This window comes from Myotis lucifugus, unplaced genomic scaffold (genome assembly GCF_000147115.1).
Source record: "Myotis lucifugus unplaced genomic scaffold, Myoluc2.0 scaffold_342, whole genome shotgun sequence".
Lineage (NCBI taxonomy): Eukaryota > Metazoa > Chordata > Mammalia > Chiroptera > Vespertilionidae > Myotis > Myotis lucifugus.
Genome location: NW_005871390.1, coordinates 603,678 through 618,437, shown reverse-complemented (window position 1 = coordinate 618,437; position 14,760 = coordinate 603,678). Strand labels below are relative to the sequence as shown.

Sequence of the window (14,760 nt, the reverse complement as noted above, 5' to 3'; positions counted from 1 at the left end):
CTATTTTGGTGATTCAATTCCAGTGACTGGAGTTCTCAGTATTACTTTAGGAGTTTACTAGTGACATCTTATCTGAACTGAGTGACTTTACACAGGAAAAGATGAAGTCATCATCTAAAAAAATAACCATTCACCTCTGTGCGCCACGACTGGTCCAGGGCCAGCACGACAGCACCCAAGTCCAGGTGTCCCCGTGTCTCCTCACTCAGTTCCTCTCACCACTCAGCAGCTGAGGGGCTTTCTCTGTCCTCACTTCATTTCGCAGCCTTAGCAACCGAGGCTCGGAGACAGGCAGCGATTTGTTCCAAGTCACCCAGCTCTCAAGTTGCAGAGATGGAATTAAGCATAGCACAGATGTGGGGTGCCGGGTCTGGGAGAGTCCTGCGGCCACCAGGGTCAGAGAAAACCATGAGTGACATTTAATAGCAAAAAGCCTTAGCTTCATGCCTCCTGTCTAGTGGTTTGCCAGCCATGCCAGGCTGAGTCCTGGGCATTTCCCCCCAAGGACCAGAGCAGGCTTTCCTGCCAGCTGCTGACCGGGCACCCGAGTGCTCTTGGGAAGCCTGTGCGTTCCTCGAAAGGCATCGACGCCTTTGCACGACATGGAGAACCCCTGCCAGGGCTCCTCAAGGTCATATTTCTGTTCTCTTTTCTAGTAACAAGCTCAGGTGGAGCAGGCTCCACGGTGTCGTTTGGACTCTGGGTTTTGCCAAGACACTGGACTGTGTGTCCCAACTGCCCACAGGAGGATGCATGGCAAAAAGGTACCAATTCCCTGCTGGGGGCAGGCATTCTGACCTCAGTGTCCTGGGGTACAAAGCCAAGATGCAGACGACAGCCCCTGCAGGGCCCCGGGAGCTCCGGGGCTGCCAGGAAAGTGGATCTGCTCCCTGCCACCCTGGCACACACCCTGGGCATCCAGAGAAGCTCAAACCTGCCGGGAATGTCTCGACTGGGGAAACAGAAGCCACTCAGACTCGGGCTGGGGCTGGAGTTCCCCGGAGACCCAGGAGAGCTGACTCAGCGCCTCTGCGGGCCGGTGATGCCATCTCCACCCTCTGAGGTGTTTTCCAGTTGCACAGGAAACAATGAGAGCGAGGCACAAAAATGCCAGCAATCCCTCCGAATTCCGTGCATAGCTCTCATAGCTGGGCCGAGCGCCACGCCCAGCCTGCTGGATACGCGGAGCGAGCGAGCCGCTGCTTACCAGAAGGGAAAGAATCGGATGCCAGCGGAGGCTTCTGAGAGTTGGCCAGCTGGGCTGCATAAAAGGAAAACAATGTGAAAAATGTGCCTGGCAGGGCTGAGACGCGGCAAGAAGGGCCTTTGAGGGGCAGCTCCTGGTTCGGCGCCGACTGAGGACCCCTCCTGGTGCGAGGCTCAGCAGTCCCCACCCCCGTTTGAAAGAAGGGAAACTGGGATGTTTCTATCTCTCTCTCCCTCTCCCTTCCTCTCTGAAATCAATAATAATAAAAAGACAAGAAGGGGAACCACAGGAGATGGGAAGTAGGTTTTTGGTAGTGTGCTGCTGGTTTCAGGCCCCACCCTGAGTCAGAGCCCACTCTCACCTGTGGCGCGCAGTGACCATGTGTACAAGAGGACCCCTCCTTCTCCTGGGGGCTGTTTGTCCACACCTGTTATGTCACTCTGAGCCTTCCCCGGCACCTAGCAAGGGCTCATCAGGGCCTGTGTGCCTGTTAGGAAGATGAGACAAGGTGTGGCAGCCACACCTCTATGATGACCCCAATGACCTTGTGCAATCACCTCTCCTAGAGTGTGGTGGGACCTGAGAATATGCTCCTGGCCAAGGCCCTGGCAGGTGGCGCTGGTGACTTTAAGAAAGGCTGATCATCTTTGGTGGGCCTTCTCTACTCAGGCCAGCCCTTAAAAGGGAGCAGAGATGATGCGAAGCTTGAAAGGCATTCCATGCAAGGGAGACCCTCTGATGCTGGCTTTGAAGATGGGGGCAGGTGGTGAGGAAGGGGGCAACTGCTAGGAGCTGATAGAGAGCGAGGGAACGGTGACCCCATCATGCAGATGTAAGGAGCTGAATTCTGCCACAGTCTGAATGGGCTCAGATGACCTCAAGCTCCAGATAAGACATTTCAGCTTCAGCCGGTGAGACCCTGAGCAGAGACGCCAGCCTGGGCATGGCCTGGCTTCTGACCTCCAGAGCCATGGGCTGGCACCTGGGTGGTGTAAGCGGCTAAGTTTGTGATCGTCTGTTAGGCAACCCACATAGCAGCTACACAGGCCAGGTGGGCCAGAGCGGTATCCTCACTGTTGGACAGGAGTCTTTCTAGGAGCCTCTGTGCTGGGCGTCGGTCACGTGGTAATTCCTGCTGGCTTCACTACTGGCGGCTGAGCACGGACACTGAAGTGAGTGTGCAGCGTATGTGCCCTCTCCCATTTCCCATTATAGCGGCCCTGAGGCGCAGGTACAGCATTACAGCCAGAGGCTTGGCCATTAGTGTGGTTCCTGTAAACTGCGGCCTGAGTGCTACGTGCGCTTCGTCCCTGATGGCACGGGCCTCAGGGAATTCCAGCCCGGAGAGGCCCTGGCTGCTTCCAAGCAGTTCCAATGCTCCTCGCGTCTTCTCATCCAGGCTTGAGCGACCGGCATGCCCGGTGAGTCAGAGCCCAGGAAGGTGGCCTTGGGGGGAGGCGGGGAGGACGGTTGCAGCTGGCAGTCCTTGGGGGCTGCAGTGCTTCACTCACGCTTCCTGGCAGCAAATCGAGAGGGGAGGGGAGGAGGCCGCATCAGCGACTCCTTGTCTTCAGAGAGAACAGCCTTCCTTCTGCTTTAAAACTTCCGGAACCGGTAGCTTAACAGCTCACACTGAGCTTCTGAATTCTTTCCTGCCAGGGCCCAGCATTCACTCACCCCTGCCTGTCATTAAATAGGAAAGAAAGAAACTCAAAACCCCCAAACACAAACCTCCAGCCAGATTCGACAGGAGGGCATACGGTGCAGGGTGAGGATGCAGGCTCTTCCCTGGACCAAGGGGGCTGACTGTTCTTGGGCTCGCTGTGATCAGAATAAGAGAGGATGTTTTGTTGAAAGAGGAAGGGAAAAAAAATCCCTAACCAAAATAAAACGAGATGGAGGTTTGGGAGAAAAGCAGCTTTGAAGTACTGTTGGGAGCTACATTTGCAGACGCTTGTCCACATGCACCTCTATCAATGTACATTTCCTGCACACCTACTGTGTGCACAAGGCCTTGGCTCTGCACACCTCCGGGGGTAACCTTTGTGCCACAGTCCATGTCAGAAGCCCCTAGAACAGGGGTCTCACCCCAAGCAGTCCTGCCCCAGGGCACACTGGGTGATGTCTGGGAACATCTGTGGCTCTCACGACTGGGGGTTGCTCTTAGTGTTGAGTGGGTGGGGGGAGGGGTGCTGCTCAGCCTCCCATAGTGCCCAGACGGCCCTGCAGAGAACGACTCCGCCTCGTCTGCAGTGCCAAGGGGAGACCCTGCCCTGACTCTACAGAAATGTGCACACAGTGTGGCCAGCACATGCCAGGAGAATAAAGTCAGGGCGGGCACATTCTTCGCTGTGTCCCCAGCAGCTGGGATGGGGCTGTCCTCTAGCCCCCAGCAGGCTCACCAGATCTACAGAGAGATATGGGTGCTGCGCTGGCATTTGAATTTCAGTACAAGGCAGACCCAAAACCGCTTTGATGCCCCTACCCCCGAGCAGCCAGGGGTCAAGCAGGTACCCTTTGCCTCTGTCCTCACCCCTGATGTTCCCCAGGTCTCCAAACACGGGGCCTCTCCCTAACCCCTCTCCTGTGCCTGCAGCTCCTCCAGGGTCACGGTCACTCTGGCCAGTGTGGGAAAGGGCGGCCACGTGAGGGCCTTTTGGTGGCACTGTGGGGGCTGTCAAAGTCTGGGGACTTTGTCAACCAGACGCTTCCCAAGAAAAGGCATGCACCGCGCGGAGAACAGCGTCTTGTGATTCTCTCTGTCACCAGTCCCTTTGTGTGTAGGCTAAATTAGTCCCCGGGCAGCTATATTTAGAAAGAGCCAGAGAAAAGGGAATGAATGAGGTGCCCACAAGTCAGGGAAAAACAGAGCAGCAGGGCGGGCAGATACTGCCTGCGGCACGGAGCGCGGAGCCCGGGAATAAGCGGCTGTGGGCGCCGCGGACAATGAGCCCGGGGTGACGGAGGGTGACGGAGGGTGACGATGCAGCTGATGTGCGGGCAGCAGAAAGGCTTTCTCTGTCCACTCAGAGGATGACTGCAGTCATGTGAGAATTTGCAAGTCGGGAACTGGGGCTGGCCGGGATGCCGAGCGCCTGCCGTGCACTTCTCTAGGCTTCTGGCACTTGAGGATGTGCTGTCACCCTGGCCCAGGGAGGGTGCAGCCCGGGAGCCAGGGGCAGGAGGGCTGGGAAGGGAGAAGAGGAGAGGCAGGCCCTCCCACCTTGGCTCAGACAGATCCTTCTCCATCTGGGCCTGGACACACTCCTAAGCCTCCTGCAAAGCCCGGTGAAGTGCCATCCCCTCTGGGAGGCGCCTGGCCTGCTGTCCGTGCACAGGCAGGCTGCACTAAAACCCTTCCCCGTGTATCCACAGCTCCTGGGACATTTCGTGGGCACTGTCTCTGTTTCCTGTGGCTGTTGTCACAAATGACCACCAACTTGGGTGTCTTAAAACTACATATCCATTCTCTGACAGTGTGGGGGCCAACCCCAGCTGTGGGCAGGGCTGGGCCTTCTGGAGGCCCCAGGGGAGAACCGTTTCCAGCCTCTTCCAGCTACTAGAGGCCCCTTATCCCGGGCTCGTGGCCCCTTCCTCCATCTTCACAGCCAGCAGCTCAGCCTCTTCCATCTCTGACTTTCACCCTCCTACCTGCCTCTGAGGACCTTGTGATGACACTGCCCCCTCCCCATAATCCAGTGTCATCCCCATCTCAGGGTCCTTGACTTAATCCCACCTGCAAAACCCTTTACCATGTGAGGCAACATGTCCACAGGTCCTGGGATTGAGACATGGATGTCTCTGGGGGTCGTGGCCAGGAAGCTGGGCACCAAAGGGCCACCTGCATAGAAGGGACGGGTGGCCACCTTGCAGGTGTTTACCGAGGAGGCTCCTTGAGGAACTCACTCTGACCCCAGGGCCAAGCTCTCTCCTAGGACAGGGGCCCCCAGGACCAGGCAGCCGAGGGCAGAGCACCTGACTACACCTGACCGCCTGCCCTCGGCACACATGCCCTCGAGGACGGATCTAGAGCCAGGTCCTGGTTGGAGCTTCTTGTGCTGGGCTCTTGGGTTGCTGGTCAACAATGCACTGCAGGTGTAACACCATATCACAGGATGGCTGCTGGTTACCAGGCATCTGTTCGATCTCCAGGGATGCCCACTCCACTCTGAGGTTGTTAAAGTCCCGAATAAAACAGACCCAGAGAGACTCTTCCTAAGGACTAGCTGTAGGTAGGGACATTTTTCATGTGAAAAATGAAAAATAGAAAAAAAATGAAACAAAACAAACAATCCCAAACAATAACCCAACCAACAATATGATTAACTGAAGTTTTAGAGGGTTCTCACTGGGGGGCCCCAGAGGACACTGGGAGATGTCTGGGGACATCTGTGGCCATCACAATTGAGGGGTGGGGCCAGGGATGCTGCTCAACAGTGTCCAGGATGGCCCTTCACAGAGGATGACACAGTCCCAGCGTCAGCAGCCAAGGGGAACCCTGGTCTGAGAACTGTCCCATCCCATGAGCTGGTTTCCTGTGAGATGTGTTCCTTGTTTTGGTCCCACCGGGTTCAGGTGAGAAGCTGGGGTGGGCTGAGGCTACCAATGTGGCTTCCAGGCTCCTGCTCCTGGCTCACGCCATGAATCCTCCGTGTCTAGGCCAGTCACCTCCTGAGGGGCCCCAGATGCCCACCAGGTGTGGACAGGAGGGTTTGAGACCAAATGTCAGGGTGCCCTGCCCTGGACATCTGGATGGGCTCCTACTCGGCTGCCAAACCACTGTGTCTAGTTGGAAGCTTGACCCTGAAACACAGCTATGCGGGGGTTGGGCAGCATAGAAGCGAAAGTCTGGGTCCAGGATGCAGGTTTCGGCCAGTGTAGGCGGAGATCGCTTCGAGACGCCACCACGGAGGTGTCACTGGGCTGCATCCTCATTTGGGGACATGACTAGGATGGAAGGATCCACATCAGCATTGTGGTGTTAAGCTTGGCATTTGGTGGAACCTTCCAGAGAAGGGCAACCGCAGAGGCCCCTGCCGAGGATCCCCGTACCTGGCGCCCCAGGGACCAGGAGGGAGGGATCTCAGTGCCTGGGGGCTGCAGGGAGCCAGCTCTGGATTTGCAGAAACCCCCCTGGAAAAGCGAGCTTATCTCGGTAGCCCAGAGGCCTCTGCCCTGAAATAAGGCTTCCGTCCGTGGCCTTCATGGAATTTCTAACAATGAAACCAAGTGTCTGCTTCTGCTCATGCTGACATCCCCTTTTGCGTCTGTCCAAATTCCATCACGCCTCTTCTCGTGAATGCTGAGATGCCACCCAGCCCTGGGCTGCCCTGCAGTGCTGAGGTCTAATGGGGCTCTCGCTGGGAAGGGGAGCAGTGGCTACCTCAGGGCTGGGCACTCACTTCTCAGACTTAGGAAGAATGGTTTGGGCCAAAATCGGCACACAGGAAGTGGGAAACATACACAGAATTCAGAAATGTGATCTTGTGCTGGCTGTCTTGATGAAGTGAGCAACTGTGTATAGTAAGAAGCTCACCTGGCAAGGTGCTCTGGGAGACCCCCTACCAGCTGGCGGCAGGCTCCAGCTGACAGGCAGCAAGCAACAAGGTCCCCAGTCCTACAGCCTCAAGGAAACTTATTCTGCCAATACCCTGAAGGAGCTAAGGAGCAGGTTCTCTCCCATTTGACCCTCCAGGTACGAACACAGCTAGGTCTACTACTGGATGGTGGCCTGGTGAGACCCAGCTGCTGTCCCCATGCTGATACTCCCAGGGAAAGTGACCACAGCTCTGGAGGGCTCTGAGGGGCCCGTCCAGATGGGCAAGTGGCTGTGCAGCTCGGGAGGCCAGGTGATCATAAGTTTACATGTCCACTTGGTTGGGCCATGGGATGCCCAGATATGTGGTCCAGTACTATTCTGGGTGTTTCTGTGAGGGTATGTCTGGATCGGCATTTAAACCAGTGGACCTTAAGAAAAGCAGATTGCCCTCCCAGATGCAGGTGGGCCCCGTCCAATCAGTTGAAGGTCTGAATAGAACAAAAGACAGATCTCCCCAAGAATTCTCCAGCGAAGGCCTTTGGACGGCACCATCTGCTCTCCTAGTTCTCCATCCTACAGATTTTGGACTTGCTAGCCTCCATGATCAAGTCCTTAAAATAAACCTTCTGTATATGCACAGCCTATTGGTTCTGTTTCTCTGGAGAACCCTGATTTATACGAACTGCCAGGTGCTTTATGGTCAGAGAGAAATGAACTCATATCCTGGCCCCATTGCCCACAGTCAGTGGGCCTTGCCAAATCTCTCTGCTGATAAGCCTTAGTTTCCCCACCTGTAAAATGGGGATAAGGAAATTTGTTCCTTGAGCATCCCATGAGAATGAAATAAGACAGAGCCGCCAGGCTTGGCCCACAGTGTCAGCTGCCGAGTTGCTGAGTGGGAGCTGCAGATAGAGAAGGAGCGGAGGGGGGTGAGGAAGGAAAGGGACAGGGACAGCGGTCAGCAGCAGGCATGGCTGCTTGGGAGCAGGGCCAAGGCACTCAGTGCTCCCTTAGAGCCACAGCCCAGCTGGAGCTGGCTGAGGCTTTGTGTTGTCTCCACCAGCAGGTGCTGCACCTCAGGGACCTAAACCCACAGCATTCAGCCTGCAGCCTGAGCCTGCTCTCCTGACACCTGAGCCCAGGTGGCTCCACTGAGGCCCTTGCACATGTGTGCGTCCCAGGGGAACACACACTTCCTCTCAGATCTCTGGCAACTGAGTCCTGATCCCTCTGTCAGGAAAATGGGTGCGTCTCTGTGCGTCTCTGATGGAGAGTGTGAAAAGACTAGCGACTGTGGGCTCTGGTAACCACAGGGAAGTGGCCACACTCAGATCATCATGGTGTTCATTCATAGTCACTGTGACTGCTGGGTGGGGCTGGGGTGAGGCAGGTGAGGCACTCCCTTGGGTGCAAAATCTAAGGGGCACCGAAAGCTTACCCATCATGATGATTCATACTTCCATGCCATCCTATCTAATAAAGAGGGAATATGCTAATTGACCCTCACGCCATCGCAAAGATGGCAGCACCCACAGCCAATAAGGAGGGGATATGCTAATTGACTGCCCTGCCTGCAAAGGTGGCAGCACTCACAGCCAATAAGGTGGGAATATGCTAATTGACTGCCACACCCTCAAATATGGCGGCACCCACAGCCACAAGATGGAGGCACCCAGTCCCCTCAGCCCCCCAGCTGCCCAGGGCCGGCCCGAGACGCAGGTAACCAGGGCCGCCCGAGACTTGCGCTGTCAGCAGAGGCAGCAGCAGAGGTGTGATGGGGGCGTCGCCTTCCTCTGATTGCCAGGTCGCCTCCTGCCCCCCCGAGGGCTCCTGGACTGTGAGAGGGGGGCAGGCCAGGCTTAGGGACCCCCCCCCCCCGCTCCAGTGCATGAATTTTCATGCACCGGGCCTCTAGTGTTTTTATAAAAGGTGAAAATGAATGTAAACCATCCATGGCAAGCCAAATATCTAATTTTTAGTTAAAGACAGGTAACTGAGGCCCAAGGGCTAGTGTGAGTGTGAGAGCGAAGCCAGCCCCTTTATTTAACATTTTTACCTTCGCCCGGGCCGGTGTGGTTCAGTTGGTTGGGTGTCATCCTATGCACTGAACGGCTGCCGGTTCAATTCCTGATCAAGGCACATGCCCGGGGTTCAGGCTGGATCCCTGGTACAGGGCATGCAGTAGGCAGCCATTCGACGTTTCACTCTCATATTGATGTTTCTCTCTCTCTCTCCCCTCTCCCTTTCTCTCTCTCTAAATATCGATTTAAAAATCTTAAAAAATATATTCACTGTGTATTTTTCTTTTGGCATTAATTTTGATTTTTAGGAACTATTGCTACATTAAGATACAACTTATTGCTATGACTGGGTTTTCAGTGCCCCTCCCTCCCTAAATTCTATGCCCAGGGTGAGTGCCTGGCCCCCCCACCCTCCCTACCTCCTCCCTCCCATTGAGGCTCTGCCTCTGACACTTGCAGGCGGTACAAGCAGAGGTCTAGCACCTTCGGGAGTACCTGAGGCCCAAGAAGCACAAGCTGGAGAGAGGTGAGCCCTCAGCAGGATGAATGATGAGCCCGCCAGGGGACCAGCGTGCGTTAGTCCCCCTCACAAGTACGAGGGGTGACATGAGCTCCAGAGCTAAGCTCCCCACCCCCAAGCCAGCCCTCCCTGCACCCCACCAGCGAGTCCTGCAGAGAGGTCTGCCTGAACCCCTGGTCCTGAGATAATCCTGGATTGAAAACTGGTTCGAGCCACCCTGCTGCTTATATGTCCTAGATGGAGAAACATGTCCCAATGCCCGTTCCTTCCCAAACGGATCACGGAATTCAAGGAAGTGAAGACGCACTCAGACAAGCGATGGGTCCCAAGGCAAAGCAGGAAACACTGAGAATGAAGATGAAAATGCAACACACTGAAGGGTACACCGTGTGGGGATGCAGTGAGGGCAGCGCACAGTGGGGAGGAGGGGGGACACAGGCCGCGTCCAGGACGACCTCAGACCCACCACCTGACTTTGCATTCTAAGGGACTAGCACAGGAAGAGCGGGAAGAGCGAGCGAAACCCAGCGCCACAAGGGGAAGGAAATGACAACACCACAGAGGAGAAAACGAAACGGAGGCTAGAGAAACGAGAGGAGGATCGATGAAACCAGAAGCTGATTCTTTGTAAAGGTCAGCAACACTGGCAGAGCGTTAGCCTGAATGATGGAGGAAAAAGAGGGAGGACGCAGTAACTCCAGGGAGAGCAGGGCACGCTGAGGCCTTTGGAAGCAGGAGGGATTAGAGGAGAAATGAACACGTTCCCTCAAATTAGGTAATCGGCGTGTATCTCAGAGCCGCCTGGGCACGGCACACCGTGTCTCTGTAGCGGGGGCCTAGTAATCTCTGTGACATTCTTGGGAAGCTGCAGGATGTTATTTCCGTGGCAGAGATGAAAGGCATCCGCCCACTCGGGATGGTGGCTGGGAGGCCAACCTGAGATCTAAACTCAGGTTTCCTGGCTCGGAGCCCAGAGCTCTCTCCACGGTGACACAATGCCCAGTACGTCGTGCGCGCGTGAGATACTGTGGCTTGTTTGTTCCTTTTTCTCAAAACAAGAGATTCCAAGCTCATGAAGTAAAGATAAAATGCTACATACCTTTTATAGTTTTTCCAAGAAGCGCCTTTCTACCCTAATTTAAAAAGGTGGGGGGGGGGGCACGGTTAAATCCTTTTTACTTAACCATCTCCAGCTTTTCTCAGATAAATATTTTGCTGTTGCCAAAAATGTGGCACGGGTCCTCCAAGGAAACTGGGGGCAAGTCCCCTTTATTCTTCACACTGATCCGTTCAGAAGACAATCCTATTTTCTTTGGGGGGGGGGCGGGGAGGAGAGTCACGTTTTCTTCTAGAATTTGTATTATTCCACTTTGGAACACGAGGACCCCAAGTCCAGCCCATCGGATGCACCAGCAGAAGAAAAACAACATATCCAGGCATCGAGCCGTGAATGTAATGTGTGGTGTTTTTCCATGTCTGGTTTTTTACTTTGATGGAAGCCACGTGCCGGGTAAAAAAGAAAAAGGGAGAGCTGGAAAAAGTGAACTCGGGGGCAAACCAATTAACCTCGGGCGGACTAGGTGACAGGTATATGGGCGCAGGAAGGCGAGGGATCTGAGGCTGGCCGCCCAGGGCCAGGAGGTCAACAGGAAAGGAAGGAAGTCCCCATGATCGAGCCCCGGGGGTGGGTGGACTCAGGCACTTCAGAGGCCCTGTTTTCCAGGGAACAGGACCCCCTGCCCCAAGCAGGACCGTGGACAACTCGGGTAGAGCCACAACCCTCTCTGATACTCAAACAGAACGAGGGTTCCTGGGGGCTGCTGTGTCCAGCTGCCAGGGTAACCCTGAAATTGCATGCCAGCCTACACCCTGCTCTCCACACCGCACCAGCTGCCCTGAGAATGCACCCCGCGGGGGAGGGGGCACCTCCTCTCCTAATTCCTGCCGAGGCACAGAGGAAGAGGCAAGCAGTGACCCTGTCTGTCCAGCTCAGTGTGGTCTACACGGCCAGCACCAGCCTTCTATTTGCAGATGAGGAGGCTTCAGGCCTGGCCGCAGGTCTGTGCATGTAGCTTGACCGGAAGGAATCCCCACACGGTGCTCCCAGGGGACCCCTGAGTTGCTGGGCGAGGATCACACTTCAAAGCTTGCAGTCGACCAGCCTCCAGGGCTAGAGTAGCTGGTCCTGGGGGCTTATTCGACCGTGGGCTTGCCCTGGTGAGGGTGGCAGAAGTCCCTGCCCCGCCAATGTAAGCCCCCTCCTGAGCTTCGAGGCCCCCAGGAGAGCGAGGCTGTTTCCCTCTGGCTCTGGAGCTGCCCTGTGGCCTCTGAGAGCTGGTCCCTCTTCCCTTGCAAACATTTGCTTTTTCCATAAACCAATGGGGATTTTCCCGTCTACACAAAGGGATGCACCAGGGCTGCCCCTCCTGGGTCAGAGCCGAGGACCACTGTGGACCTGGGGTGGGGGTGGGGTGGCCGAGGTCAGGCAGGGACCTCCTACCCTGAGGCCCACCAGGGGAGGCCCAGCCCGACTGTCACAGAGGCTCTAGGGCCTCAGCCACAGGAAGGTAGTGACTGGGGGTGGCTTTCTCTAAAGCAGGGGTCTCTCCCCCTCAGCCCTGCCAACATCATGGCCATCCCAGGCACTAAGCTGCATCCCTGGCCCCCACCCACTCAGTGCCAGGAGCACCTCCAGTTGTAACAACCACAGATGTCCCCAGACATGGCCCCGTGGGGGATAGGATCACCCCTGTTTGAGACCCCCTGCCTTAAGGGAGGACTGGAGGACACACACACTGAAATAAGGCGCTGAGTAGGGAGAGCTCCTGCCCCCGTGAGGCCGGTGGACCCCAGCGTCTACTGAAGGTCAGCACTGGTGCTACTGTGGCTGGTGCGGGGACAGACCACTGCTGGGCTGGGACGCCAGGGTGCTGGGGTGCCGGACGTCTGAAAAGTCAGCCCTAAGCATAGAGTCCATGCGCATCACCCACAGATACTGCATTTTCGAATTCGCTTACTTGCTGAAATTTATTTCTAACCCCAAATAAACATGCCCGGTACACATGCCTTTGAGGGGTTCTCAGAGTCATTTGTGGATGTGAGCAGAGCACATGCCTAACTGAAGTGGAACCAGGAGGCGGAGGCTCTGCCTTCATGTTTCAGCTCAGACTCTAAACCAGGGTCCTTTTCAGTGTTTAGTGCCATGATTTTTGCATTTTTTAAAAATACATTTTTATCGATTTGAGAGAGAGAGAGGAAGGGTGAGGGAGAGAGAGAGAGAGAGAGAGAGAGACATTGATGTGAGAGAGAGACAATGATGTGGGAGAAAAACATTGATCTGTTGGTGCACAGGATGCCGCTCAGCCACACTGGCCAGGGCACACTTTATTTTTTTGTGGGTGATCAGTGCTGAAGTGCTGTCTTGGGTTCCTGAGCACAAGAAGACTTGAGATGTGTCTTCCGAAGAAGATGCATGTGTTAGAGAAGCTTGCCGTGGGCACAATGTGAGTGAAGCAACAGCGCATGTCAGGTGTGTCTTCACACAGGAACACACGTAAAACAAGGTTGTGTCTGTGTCCACTGCTTGAGGAAAATGTGACCAGAGCCTCACAGGACCCGAACCTTGTACTCCCCATGAGCAGCGGCTCCATATTCACCAATTCAGCGTTTGCTACAAATAACAAGAATCTTTATGACTATGAAAGGAACACAACTGCATTTTTACAAAATCTGGAAATCACATACAGACACCTCATTTCTTTCCAGACGGGTGCACACCCTCACCCATTTTCACACATTCAGGTCCTATATCCTGGTTGATCACCTGCCTTTAAAATACGTCTTGCTTAACATTACATGGTGAGGGAAACATGATTTCCCCATGCCAGCACACATTCTTCTAACACTTGACTTAAAAAAACAAACAAAACCTTTATGTTGAAATCATTTTAGATTGACAGACAAGTGGCACAAACAGCACAGAGGGTTCCCACATGCCCTTCGCCAGCTTGGCCAAGAAAGAACACTGGTGCTGTATGGATCAAACTCCACTGGATCTGGATTTGGCCAGCCCCCCCCCCCCCCCCAATGTCTGTTTTCTTCTGAGATCCCTCCAAGATACGAGGCTGCATTTAGTGACCTTTTATGCCTGTGCTTTATACGTTATGTATGTACCATCATTTATATTATTACTATTATTATAGATATTATTGCCCATTATTGACAGATCAACCCTGGGCCTAAATGGTTCCTAGATGCAGACACCTGTACCCCAGGGGGGTCTAGATCATTCATGCACAGCTACATGCATTTTTTGGTCCCCTCATGCATAATAAAAGTGCACGCACCTGGTTACCGTCACCTACATGAAGACACGGACCCTTTCCAGGGCCCCCGCAGGTGCCCCGGGGCCCCCTCCCAGAGCGAATCACTACTCTGATGTTACATTTTTACAGTTTTCATTATTATGATTATCCTGACTTTTCTCCTGAAGACAGAAAAGAGGGTACAGATGTTTTTTAAAAAACTTCTATTAGTATTTGTTTTCCGCTGCATTTACTCCTGGGCCGTAAGTTTTGTTTCTTCAGTTTCTCGTGGGATACCTTTTTCTCCTGTGCCACCTCCTCTTCTGGTTTAGGAACCATCTGCTCTTTTCGGTAAGGAGCACCTCAATGGGGCCGACAAGGCTGCAGCTGAGCCCTCCCCCCTCAGTCAGTCCATTGTCCTAATTTTATGCTAATGTGATGGATGTGGAGCCTCCACGGGGGTGGGGGCTGGGCCGAGGCCACCCTGGGTAGGACTGGAGACCGCAGGCTCACGCAGTGTTTACTGTGGGTCAGAAGTTTGATTTCCCTTCTTTCTCTACAACACTGCTGAGGAAGGTGTCACAACTGCTTTGCAGACCTGGCCAGGCAGCGGCCCCAGTGCTTCTAAGACACGTGCTGTTTCCTGGCTCACCTGTTAGAAAGAAGGGAGGAAAACTCCAGAACCCCTGGTAACTTGACTCTGTGCTCTCTCATGAGCTTAATATGCAGGAGAGAGAGGGAGAGGAAGGGAGAGAGAGAGAGAAAAGACTAGCTCAGGGTCTCTCCTGGGGCAACCTTGTCCCCCAGGGCACACTGGGCAACATCTGGGGACATCTGTCACACTGGGGTGCTCCTGGTATGAGTGTGTGTGTGTTGGGGTGGGGGATGCTGCTCAGCCCCTCACAGTGCCCGGGACAGCCCCCTCAGAGAACGACCAGGCCCTGATGTCAGCAGTGCAGAGGGCGACTTGCTCTGGTCCCTTCCCAAGCTCTGGGAGCCACCAGGCAGAGCTGCCGGGAGCTCAGGATGAGCCCAGAAGGAGCAGCTCTCGGCCGTGCTTCACCTCCAAGTGCCCTTGCCTGGGCCCTTGTCCTTGCAGGTCTCAGCCTGGCCTCTCCCAGAAGGGTTTAAAAATAGACCTGCTTTTTCTAAGTCTCAGGAATGCCCAA

The 14,760-nt window shown here is 54.8% G+C and overlaps 1 protein-coding gene across 3 annotated transcripts in view; it reads right to left on the bottom strand.

Annotated features, from left to right (window-relative positions):
• GNG7 (G protein subunit gamma 7) overlaps window positions 1-14,760 on the bottom strand; it is an 82,263-nt gene that overhangs the window by 16,256 nt on the left and 51,247 nt on the right. Inside the window, exon 1 of one of the 3 annotated variants that reach the window (XM_006101148.3) lies at window positions 1,208-1,270. The exons of the other annotated variants lie outside the window; for them this stretch is intronic. The gene's annotated coding sequence lies outside the window, so the exon portion shown is untranslated. Of the gene's footprint in view, window positions 1-1,207; window positions 1,271-14,760 lie in introns of those variants that run through there. 3 annotated transcript variants of the gene reach the window in all.